This window comes from Hemiscyllium ocellatum, assembly GCF_020745735.1.
Source record: "Hemiscyllium ocellatum isolate sHemOce1 chromosome 27 unlocalized genomic scaffold, sHemOce1.pat.X.cur. SUPER_27_unloc_37, whole genome shotgun sequence".
Classification (NCBI taxonomy): domain Eukaryota; kingdom Metazoa; phylum Chordata; class Chondrichthyes; order Orectolobiformes; family Hemiscylliidae; genus Hemiscyllium; species Hemiscyllium ocellatum.
The window spans coordinates 182,595-193,666 of NW_026867506.1; the positions used below are offsets into that span (position 1 = coordinate 182,595).

General features: G+C 46.1%; 1 pseudogene; it reads left to right on the forward strand.

Annotated features, from left to right (window-relative positions):
• Positions 1–11,072, forward strand: part of LOC132808215 (zinc finger protein 271-like) — a 51,037-nt pseudogene that overhangs the window by 882 nt on the left and 39,083 nt on the right.

Below are 11,072 nucleotides of genomic sequence, written 5' to 3' on the forward strand. Positions count from 1 at the left end.
ATAAGTATTGACGTTTTTGCTTTTCTGCCCCTGTAAAATCCTGAATCAGCATCTTCAGGAGAATTAGTTAAAATGGAGTGAGAACAGAGGGGGAGAGAGAGAATGGGATGGCGCTTTCAATTTTGTGGAATAATAAAAGAAAAGAATGTTCTCCAGAAAGCAGAATTACTTGTTCTGAATTTCTACCCTGGACTGACAGTGATGACTTTTATATTCTCATTTTACAGCGTTTGAAGATCTGAAGACAGAAGTTTCAAAATCGACTGTAACGTCAACTCTCCTGCTCCTCGGACGCTGCCTGATCTCTGTGCTTTTCCAGTGCTGTACTTTTTGACAGTGACTCTCCAGAGTCAGCAGTCCTCAGTTTGGTGTCAATGTCTGACGGTCACTCAATCCATTTTTGACTGTGATTCTGTGGGAAGGGGCAAAGCTTTTTGGTTCCTGTTTGAGTACATTTCCAGTATCAGTGGGACTGGATGAGAGACCTACTGTTGCAGTGCACTGAGTGTGGAGTGTGTAACAGTTATACCACCTGTTAAGAGGAAATCACTGTGCGAAGGGGCTCTACACACGATTGTGTGCGGTTGAAGCTTCGGCCATGGAGAAACCTGAGGAATCCCGCCCTGTGGAGAAACCGTGGAAATGTGGTAACTGTGGGAAAGGCTTCCGTGTCCCGTCTGCCCTGGAGACTCATCGGCGCAGTCACACCAGAGAAAGGCCCTTCAGCTGCCCTGAGTGTGGGAAGGGCTTTACCCAGGCCTCTGCCCTGCGGACTCACCAGCGGGTCCACACAGGGGAGAGGCCATTCCCATGTCCCGAGTGCGGGAAGGCCTTCAGCAATTCCTTCAACCTCCAGACCCACAGGCGACTCCACACTGGTGAGAGGCCGTTTTCTTGCTCCGAGTGCAAGAAGGCGTTCAGACATTCCTCTGACCTGCTGACCCACTGGCGGGTCCACACGGGGGGAGAGGCCCTACAGCTGCCCCGAGTGTGGGAAGGCCTTCAGCAATTCCTCCCACCTGCTGACTCACCAGCGGGTCCACACACGGGAGAGGCCATTCACCTGTCCCAAGTGCGGGAGGGGATTTAGTCAGGTGAGCAACTTGTGGAAGCACCAGCGTCTCCACACTGGGGAGAAACCCTTCAGCTGCCCCGAGTGCAGGAAGGCCTTCAGCAATTCCACCACTCTGCTGACCCACCGGCGGATCCATATGGGGGAGAGGCCATTCCCCTGCACCGAGTGCGGGAAGGCCTTCAGCAATTCCTCCATCCTGCTGAGACACCAGCGGCTTCACACAGGGGAGTGGCCCTTCAGCTGTCCTGAGTGCAGGAAGGGGTTCAGCGATTCCTCCAATCTCCAGACCCACCAGCGGATCCACACTGGGGAGAAGCCCTTCAGCTGCACGGAGTGTGGGAAGGCCTTCATCTGCTCCTCCCACCTGCGGAGGCACCAACGAGTTCACGTGCCATCGCAGGGTGATTGAAGGAGCAACAATCGAGTGCCATTAGGGACTGGACTATCAACCCAGTTCCGGGGACTTCTGAGTTTGAATCCAGCCCATGGCAGATCACGGAATTGGAATTCGGTCCGAAATCTGGAGTTCAGAATCTGATAGTGAAACCGTTTTTGGGGTGGGGGGCCCCATCTGATTCACGCATGCTCTTTTTAGAGAAGGAAACTGCCATTGTGGGAAAGGATTCATTCAGTCATCCAGCTGCATCCTTTACCTAGTCCAGCCTACAGTGACTCCAGACACAGAGCTGTGTGGTTAACACTATACTGTTTAGGTAAAAACAATGACTGCAGATGCTGGAAACCAGATTCGGGATTTGTAGTGCTGGAAGAGCACAGCAGTTCAGGCAGCATCCAAAGTGCAGCGAAATCGACGTTTGGGGAAAAGCCCTTCATCAGGAATAAATCAGCCCTTCTTGATGAAGGGCTTTTGCCTGAAACGTCGATTTCGCTGCACTTTGGATGCTGCCTGAACTGCTGTGCTCTTCCAGCACCACTAATCCAAAAACAATACTGCTCAGCACCTCCCGTCTTTCCTCCCCCTATCCCCCCCATCCCCCCACCACTCAGCCCCTGGCAGATGAGTGGGCAGAAACTTACTAGGAGACAGGATATGGGTTGAAATTGCTGAGTGAGGCAATACTTCCTCCAGGTTACGGCCGTACCAAGGATCCAATTACAAAGGGACAACTCGGTGATGACCAATAGTTAAGAAAGGGTGGTAGGGTGGTGGGGTGATGGGGGGGGGTGGTGGGGTGAGCAGTACGTGTGCTTTGACCTTGAGCTGTTTAAAAAGCAGCTAGTTTTTCTACACCTTTTTGCTGGGGGATCTGAAGCTTTAACAAAGTTGGGTCACAATAAAGATTACCTGAATTTACCGCAGGCTCAGACTCTCATTGAAAGCTTTGAGCTCTAAGCGGTTTTTTGTTTTAAAGCTGTTCATTTCTTTCAGCCTCCTGCACTAAGTTTTCAATGTTGTTTATCAGATGGAGCAGTGCATGGATAGCTAGTATCATTAGAAATTGTAAATTTTTCAGGAGTGCAGGTACTGTGTTGTTTCATTGGCATTGTAAAGTTTCCTGGCAGCACTAGGAGGTATGGGCTGTGTTCACCAGAAACGATGTGGAGGTGCCAGTATCGGACTGGAGTGGATAAAGTTAAAAATCACACAAGACCAGATTATAGTCCAACAGGTTTATTTGGAAGCACTAGCTTTCGGAGCACCGCTCCTTCCACAGGTAGCTGTGGAGCAGGATCATAAGACACAGATCTTATAGCAAAATACGCAGCGTCATGCAACTGATATCTTTCAGAGTGGGTTGCAGGTTTTGGTTCATTAATATGTAAATCTAAGAACAACATCTAAGTCATGTTCTTGAAGACTTATGGTTTTATATTTTTAAAAAAATGATATCTCAGCTCACACAATGCATTAAAGTTGTGGATAGCTAGTATGTCAGTATCCCAATCTTGAATCAGACCAGTTCTGTTTTTAAAGTAGGAATATATAAAATATTACATGGATTGACTGCCTGTAGATTGTGTGCTTTGTGAGCAAAATTGAAAGTATCTGCAAATATAATTCTGCCAATAAAAATTCACTCCATAGAGTTGTGAGTTTGTGTGTGACAGTGCATGCTTGGTAAAGTGTAAGTGTGATGGAGTATAAGTCTGTGAGTGTGAGAGAGTGTTAGGGTGTGCGTATATGAGAGAGGTATGAATAAAAGCAAGGGGTTGCATTTTGCTAAAATGAGGAAGGACCGGACTTGTATAGTTAAAACAGAGACATGGGAGAGTTCAGGTACATGGTGATGCAACCTGCAAAGAACTGGTAGACTGGATGGTTAAGAAGGCATTTAGCACCATTGCCACCCAGACCCACCCCCTTCGTATTTTTCATAGCTAATCCACCCTACAGTGCATATCCTGAACAATAAGGGTAATTTAGCACGGCCAATCCAGCCCAACCTAATCTAAAAACTACCTTCTCAAGAATGTAATTTAAATGCAAAACATTTCAAAGAAAAATGTCCCTCTGACTCAACATTGGGACCCAGAGAGAATTCACACCTATTGTTAGAAAAGCTCTGCATTTGAATGACTTTCTTGAGAAGGTAATTAAAAACCACTTCAGGAATTAACATGCCAAAGAGCAGAAACCCATTCTAAAAGATGAAAGATTTAATCTCAAATTGTTTAATATATCACATCTCCATGGCACTGGACTCCTTTGGCTATAAATTCCATGATCATGATCTCATTCTCCACAACCAACCTGATAAAAGAGCAATGCTCCAAATGTTAGTGTTTACAAATAAATGTGTTGGTTTACAACCTGGTGTTGTGAGATTTTTAACTTTGTCCATGGGAAACGTGTTGTGGGACTGGTAACAGTTGTTATTTTTGTGATTTGTTCCTCCTGAAATTTCTCCTCTGTGCAGACATGGGTGAACAGTCTGTTTTTGTGCTTTGTGCGAGATCAGGCTAGCAGCTTTTAAATCCTTATGTTCAGCAGCACAAGAAAACTGTAGGTCAGCAATTGTATTTCGAGAGTGGTACTTCCAACTCTGGTAGTCCTATTGGGTCACCAGAGAGGGAGGGAGAGAAGATGTCACATCTAAAAAGCAAACCAAAAAGTTGTTTTGTTTGTTCTGTCAGTTGAGTTGGTTCTGCACTCGGATGAGACTGGATACTGATTTTAATGTAAAAAATGAGGTCTGCAGATGCTGGAGATCACAGCTGCAAATGTGTTGCTGGTCAAAGCACAGCAGGCCAGGCAGCATCTCAGGAATAGAGAATTCGACGTTTCGAGCATAAGCCCTTCATCAGGAATAAGAGAGAGAGAGCCAAGCCGGCTAAGATAAAAGGTGGGGAGGAGGAACTAGGGGGAGGGGCGATGGAGGTGGGATAGGTGGAAGGAGGTCAAGGTGAGGGTGATAGGCCGGAGTGGGGTGGGGGCGGAGAGGTCAGGAAGAGGATTGCAGGTTAGGAGGGCGGTGCTGAGTTGAGGGAACCGACTGAGACAAGGTGGGGGGAGGGGAAATGAGGAAGCTGGAGAAATCTGAATTCATACCTTGTGGTTGGAGGGTTCCCAGGCGGAAGATGAGGCGCTTCTCCTCCAGCCGTCGTGTAGTTGTGTTCTGCGGTGGAGGAGTCCAAGGACCTGCATGTCCTCGGTGGAGTGGGAGGGAGAGTTAAAGTGTTGAGCCACGGGGTGATTGGGTTGGTTGGTCCGGGCGGCCCGGAGGTGTTCTCTGAAGCGTTCCGCAAGTAAGCAGCCTGTCTCACCAATATAGAGGAGGCCACATCGGGTGCAGCGGATGCAATAGATGATGTGTGTGGAGGTACAGGTGAACTTGTGGCGGATATGGAAGGATCCCTTGGGGCCTTGGAGGGAAGTGAGTGTGGAGGTGTGGGCGCAAGTTTTACATTTCCTGCGGTTGCAGGGGAAGGTGCGGGGGTGGAGGTTGGGTTGGTGGGGTGTGTGGATCTGACGAGGGAGTCACGAAGGGAGTGGTCCTTGCGGAACGCTGATAGGGGAGGGGAGGGAAATATATCCTTGGTGGTGGGGTCCGTTTGGAGGTGGCGGAAATGGCTGCGGATGATACGTTGTATGCGGAGGTTGGTGGGGTGGTAGGTGAGAACCAGTGGGGTTCTGTCTTGGTGGCGGAGGGAGCACGAGGCAGTGCCAATACAATCATCGATGTAGCGGAGGAAAAGATGGGGGGTGGTGCCAGTGTAGTTGCGGAAGATGGACTGTTCCACATATCCTACGAAGAGGCAGGCATAGCTGGGGCCCATGCGGGTGCCCATGGCAACTCGGCGCTGCCTCGTGCTCCCACGAGGAGGTTGAACAGTTCATCAACTTTACTCACACCTTCCATCCCGACCTCAAATTCACCTGGACTGTCTCAGACTCCTCCCTCCCTTCCTAGACCTTTCCATTTCTATCTCGGGCGACCGACTCAACACAGACATCTATTATAAACCGACTGACTCCCACAGCTACCTGGACTTCACCTCCTCCCACCCTGCCCCCTGTAAAAACGCCATCCCATATTCCCAATTCCTTCGTCTCCGCCGCATCTGCTCCCAGGAGGACCAATTCCAACACCGCACAGCCCAGATGGCCTCCTTCTTCAAGCACCGCAGATTCCCCCCAGACGTGATCGACGATGCCCTCCACCGCATCTCCTCCACTTCCCGCTCCTCCGCCCTTGAGCCCCGCTCCTCCAACCGCCACCAAGACAGAACCCCACTGGTTCTCACCTACCACCCCACCAACCTCCGTATACAACGTATCATCCGCCGTCATTTCTGCCACCTGCAAACGGACCCCACCACCAGGGATCTATTTCCCTCCCCTCCCCTATCAGCGTTCCGCAAAGACCACTCCCTTCGTGACTCCCTCGTCAGGTCCACACCCCAACCAACCCAACCTCCACTCCCGGCACCTTCCCCTGCAACCGCAGGAAATGTAAAACTTGCGCCCGCACCTCCACACTCACTTCCCTCCAAGGCCCCAAGGGATCCTTCCATATCCGCCACAAGTTCACCTGTACCTCCACACACATCATCTATTGCATCCGCTGCACCCGATGTGGCCTCCTCTATATTGGTGAGACAGGCCGCTTACTTGCGGAACGCTTCAGAGAACACCTCCGGGCCGCCCGAACCAACCAACCCAATCACCCCGTGGCTCAACACCTTAACTCTCCCTCCCACTCCACCGCGGACATGCAGGTCCTTGGACTCCTCCACCGGCAGAACACAACACAACGACGGCTGGAGGAGGAGCCGCCTCATCTTCCGCCTGGGAACCCTCCAACCACAAGGTATGAATTCAGATTTCTCCAGTTTCCTCATTTCCCCTCCTCCCACCTTGTCTCAGTCGGTTCCCTCAACTCAGCACCGCCCTCCTAACCTGCAATCTCTTCCTGACCTCTCCGCCCCCACCCACTCCGGCCTATCACCCTCACCTTGACCTCCTTCCACCTATCCCACCTCCATCGCCCCTCCCCCTAGTTCCTCCTCCCTACCTTTTATCTTAGCCTGCTTGGCTCTCTCTCTCTATTCCTGATGAAGGGCTTATGCTCGAAACGTCGAATTCTCTATTCCTGAGATGCTGCCTGGCCTGCTGTGCTTTGACCAGCAACACAATCAGTACTGATTTTAATGGATCAGAATTGAACACTACAATGGAACACCTTAAGTTTCAAGAACGTTGAAAGGGCAAATCAAACTGTAACCTTGAAGAGATATGCTTCCATTTCTAACCTTGGGTGAGCCAAATGAGACAATTTTACTGATCACTCCATTTCAGAGTGCTGCTCTTTCTTCAGGTGGTCATGGACAATAAGATCATAATCACAGAATTTATAGCCAAAGGAGGCCACGGTCATGGAGATGTCCTTCACTAAACAATTTTAGATTAAATCTTCCATATTTTAGAACGGGCTTCTGTTCTTTGGTACGTTAATCCTAGCACTTGTTTTAAATTACCTTCAAGAATGTCATTTAAATGCAGAGCTTTTCGAACAACAATGTCAGTCTGACTCGATATTGGGACACAGACAGAATTCACACCTATTGTTAGAAAAGCTCTACATTTAAATGACATTCTGAATTGGCTGATCCTTAACATTGAGAATAGTTACATTGATATATTCAGAAACATTGTTAAAGTCTGAAAGCATGTTCACTTTTTGAAAAGAGCTGCTGAAATCTTTCTGAAACTTGCATTGAAACGTATGTAGTTAGGCCACAGCCAAAACAGGCTGTAAAGGATGAATGGCCTAGTTTTGTGAAATTGATTCTGACTATGTAGAAATAGAGTTGTAGAGCACAGAAGCAAACCCTTCAGTCCAGACAACCAAATATCCTAAATTAATCTAGTGACCCATTTGCCAGCATTTGGTCCATATCCCTCTGATTCTTTTCTATTCACGTCTCCAACCAGATGCAGTTTTTTTTCTTCTTCAGCTAATTGAAGCTGGAGAAGCCTGATATCTTTAAAGGATTTTCTGAAAAAAACTTTTATTCAAGCTTTGGCTCAGTGGTGGATTTTCTAAAGGTTTGCTGTTGTAGTTTTCGATTTGTCAAAAAAACTTTCAGTTGTTGTTGTCCAAGGCAGAGTAGATATTCATTTAAGATATAATTGAGATATATACATTCTTTACAATGTTTTTCCATCATTACCAGTGATTGTCCATCATTTGGTGCATTGAGCATCATCTTTTTGTGATTCAACAGATATGATTTGAAGTGAATTCTGCAAGATACTTTTGTAATTTTATCTAACTTTGCTTTGTGTTAAAGATTTCCTTTGAGATATTTTAATTGAAATATCACAATGTATAATAATGAAGCAGCTAATTTATTCTGAAATTATTTCAATGAGTTAGTTGATTGCTAAATAATAGCTGCATAACTGTTGAAAATATTGACACCCAGGAAAGCTATTTTGTTTAATATATTTCTTTGTAAAGATTTTATAAAATGATTGTATTTTCATATGAAATAAAATTTGCAGTGTTTTATTAAATGGTTGAAAGTAACTTTGCACTTAATTGCTCCATTTGGGATTAAACATAGATTATTTTTATCAAAATCATATTCACAATTTATGGTGAGTATTAACAAACAAATGTTGCCATTTGCCGTTGAATTGCCTCAAACACAATTTGAAATTCTTGAATGAATTGAATAAGGGGTACACTGTGAATATTTATTGTGCATTTCTGAAATTCTCTGCACTGCCATTGTATTTGGTTAAACAAGATATATATCCCTCCTCATAACTTTGTATTTCTTTGATATTTCATTTGCTATTGCTATTGCCCAAATAACTTCATCAAATGCCAAAATGTTTTTTAGGCTGTGAATTTTCAGTCTGGTAATGTCATTTAGTTGTGAACAATCTGAAGATTAATTTAAATACATATAAGAATGTCAAAGAGATTGTGATAATAGAAAGTCAACATGTAGAATTGCCAATGAAACGTAAACCAAGGCTGCTCTTAATTTGGTACAGACTAAATCGCAATCAAAATGATAAGAATAAATAGAAATAACGGCATTGTGCACAAACTGTTTGTAGTGAGTTCAGAATTTTTCTGATCATTTAATTCTGACACATGCAATGATGGCAGCACCGTGATCTATTTTATTTTTGTTCATGGAATGTGAGCATCACTGGCAGAGCCAGTATTTTTCATTATCCCCTCTTTCCTTAAACTTGACTGCTAAGCACACACATTAATATTGGGTGAGGACACAATGAGGTTGAGTTGCAAGGCCTACTGTGGCATAACAAATTGTACTGGCTTACACTGCACTCTGACAAGATAGATTTTGAGAGGAGAGCAAAAATTGGAATTCCTACTTAAATATTGATGGTCCCATTTACATCTCTCAAAAGGATATTGTTTGCTCCATAAATTTGTAATGGCTCTTTTGTTGAATTATTTCCCTGCATCCACATATATCTGGAATCATGTTCTTTTCAAGAATTTTGTATTAACTTTTGCCACTTGCTGGTGCCATCGCCCCTTCAAGATCATTCCAAATCGTAATAACTTGCTTACTTTCTGAAAAATTAATCTCCCCCCCCCCCCCCCCCCCCCCCCACAACCCCACGCGTGCCCCAGCCCAAATCCCTTTTCTTGTAAAGTGGCTGCACTATTTCGAACATGGTCATGCTTTCTCAATATTACCATGTACTTTTAATTATGAGATTTCAATGTGTCTTTTTAAATATAAAAATGCCCCTTCAAATGTAGTTATGTTATGCCTTTTAAATGTGTTGTGTTTCTCTAAGCGCAATCTTGCCCCTCGATAATGTATATTTACCCCTTTAGATATGACTATGTCTCTGAAAGGGTCATTTCTACTTATTAATAGGGCAACGTCTCTTCGAAATGTAGATTCATTTAGAGATGACTGTGTCATTTTGCATATTAAGATATCCCTTTGAAATGTAATCTTGTCCATTGCAATTTATTTGCAGAAATTGCCCGTTAAATGTCCATGTCCCTTTAAATGCAGATTTCCCGCTTCAGGGAGCAGCAGTTGTAGCGCGAGGTGGCTGTTGCTTGGTGACGGTGAGGCTCCCCCGGCCCCGCCCATCCCCCCGTGCAGACGTCACGCGGGGGTGAAGGCGGTTGGGAGGAGAAGTCGCTCGAGCGGGGAAGCGGCGGCCGTTAGGAAAATGGCGCCGTGCGGCCCGGGCAGACCCCGTCACTGGTCACCGCCGCCTTCCTGGCGCAGCTGCTGTGTCACGGCCACACCGGCCGGCTGTACAGCAGGCAGGAGCCGGTGACCATTCTGGAGGCGGATGTTCCTCAGTCATTGAAGGGACAGGACCTGTTGAGAATGGTTAGTGAAGTGTGTGGTAACTAAACCTTATTAACATGGAGATAGTTTGTAATTTGTCAAAGTATACATTTTATTATTTAGAGTGGGAGAGATGTACAGCACAGAAACAGACCCTTCGGTCCAACCCGTCCATGCCAACCAGATATCCTAAATTAATCCAGTCCCACTTGCCAGAACTTGGCTCATATCCCTCTAAACCTTCCTATACATATACCCATCCAGATACCTTTTAAATGCTTTAATTGTAGCAGCCTCCACCACTTCCTCTGGCAGCTCACTCCATACACGCACCACCCTCTGCATGGAAACGTTGCCCCTTAGGTACCTTTTATAACTTTCTGCTCTCACCCTGAACCTAGGCCTTCTAGTGCAGACCTTCACCCCCTACACTAGGGAAAAGACATAAGAAAGTTGAGCAGCCAGACAAGATCAAAAGCCACAAAATATCGAGCCAGATGGGGAAAAAAGTTGTGGGTCTGCATTTTGTTTTTCTCTATTGATATTTGGACACTTCAAAATCTGTCAATAATATCAGCGTTGCCACTGAGCATATTGCATACGTTCCTCAAGCATTGCACATGTTCCTTGCTTTGGGTGGTGATTGGGAGGTCCGGTCGGCCTCTGCAGACCCAGCTGTGACGCTCGGCGAACCGTTCCCCACATTTACCCTCTGTCTCCCGAAGAACACAATTGGCAAACACATGGCAAATATAGTACCCCAATGTGAAGTTAGAGCCTCTGCGGTGTTTAAAAAAAAAGCAGAAAAGAGGTGCATTGTTTCAATGGTGACATTGGGATATGGAGAAAGTGAGGAGAGCAAATGCTGGAGATCAGAGTCTAAAAGTGTGGTGCTGGAAATGCTCAGCCAACATTCGATGAGCAGGAGAGTTGAAGTTTCGGGCACAGGCCCTTCATCAGGAATGACGTGTGGATGTACAAAGGGGCCTCAGCGTCCTTCTACAACTGTCAATGCCAGTTGTCAGGTGCAGCAAGCAATGCAAGTGTATATTAGCAAGTGGAATTGAGTTCAGAAGTGGGGATGCCTGCCTGCAGTTAGGGGATCATTGAATATATTCAAGGCTGGGTTCATCTGATTTTTGAACTACAAAGAGGAGGATGTTTATGGAGAAGGTGAGAAAATGGCTTTTAAGACCAGTACAGAACAGTTAAAGAGGTCATACAG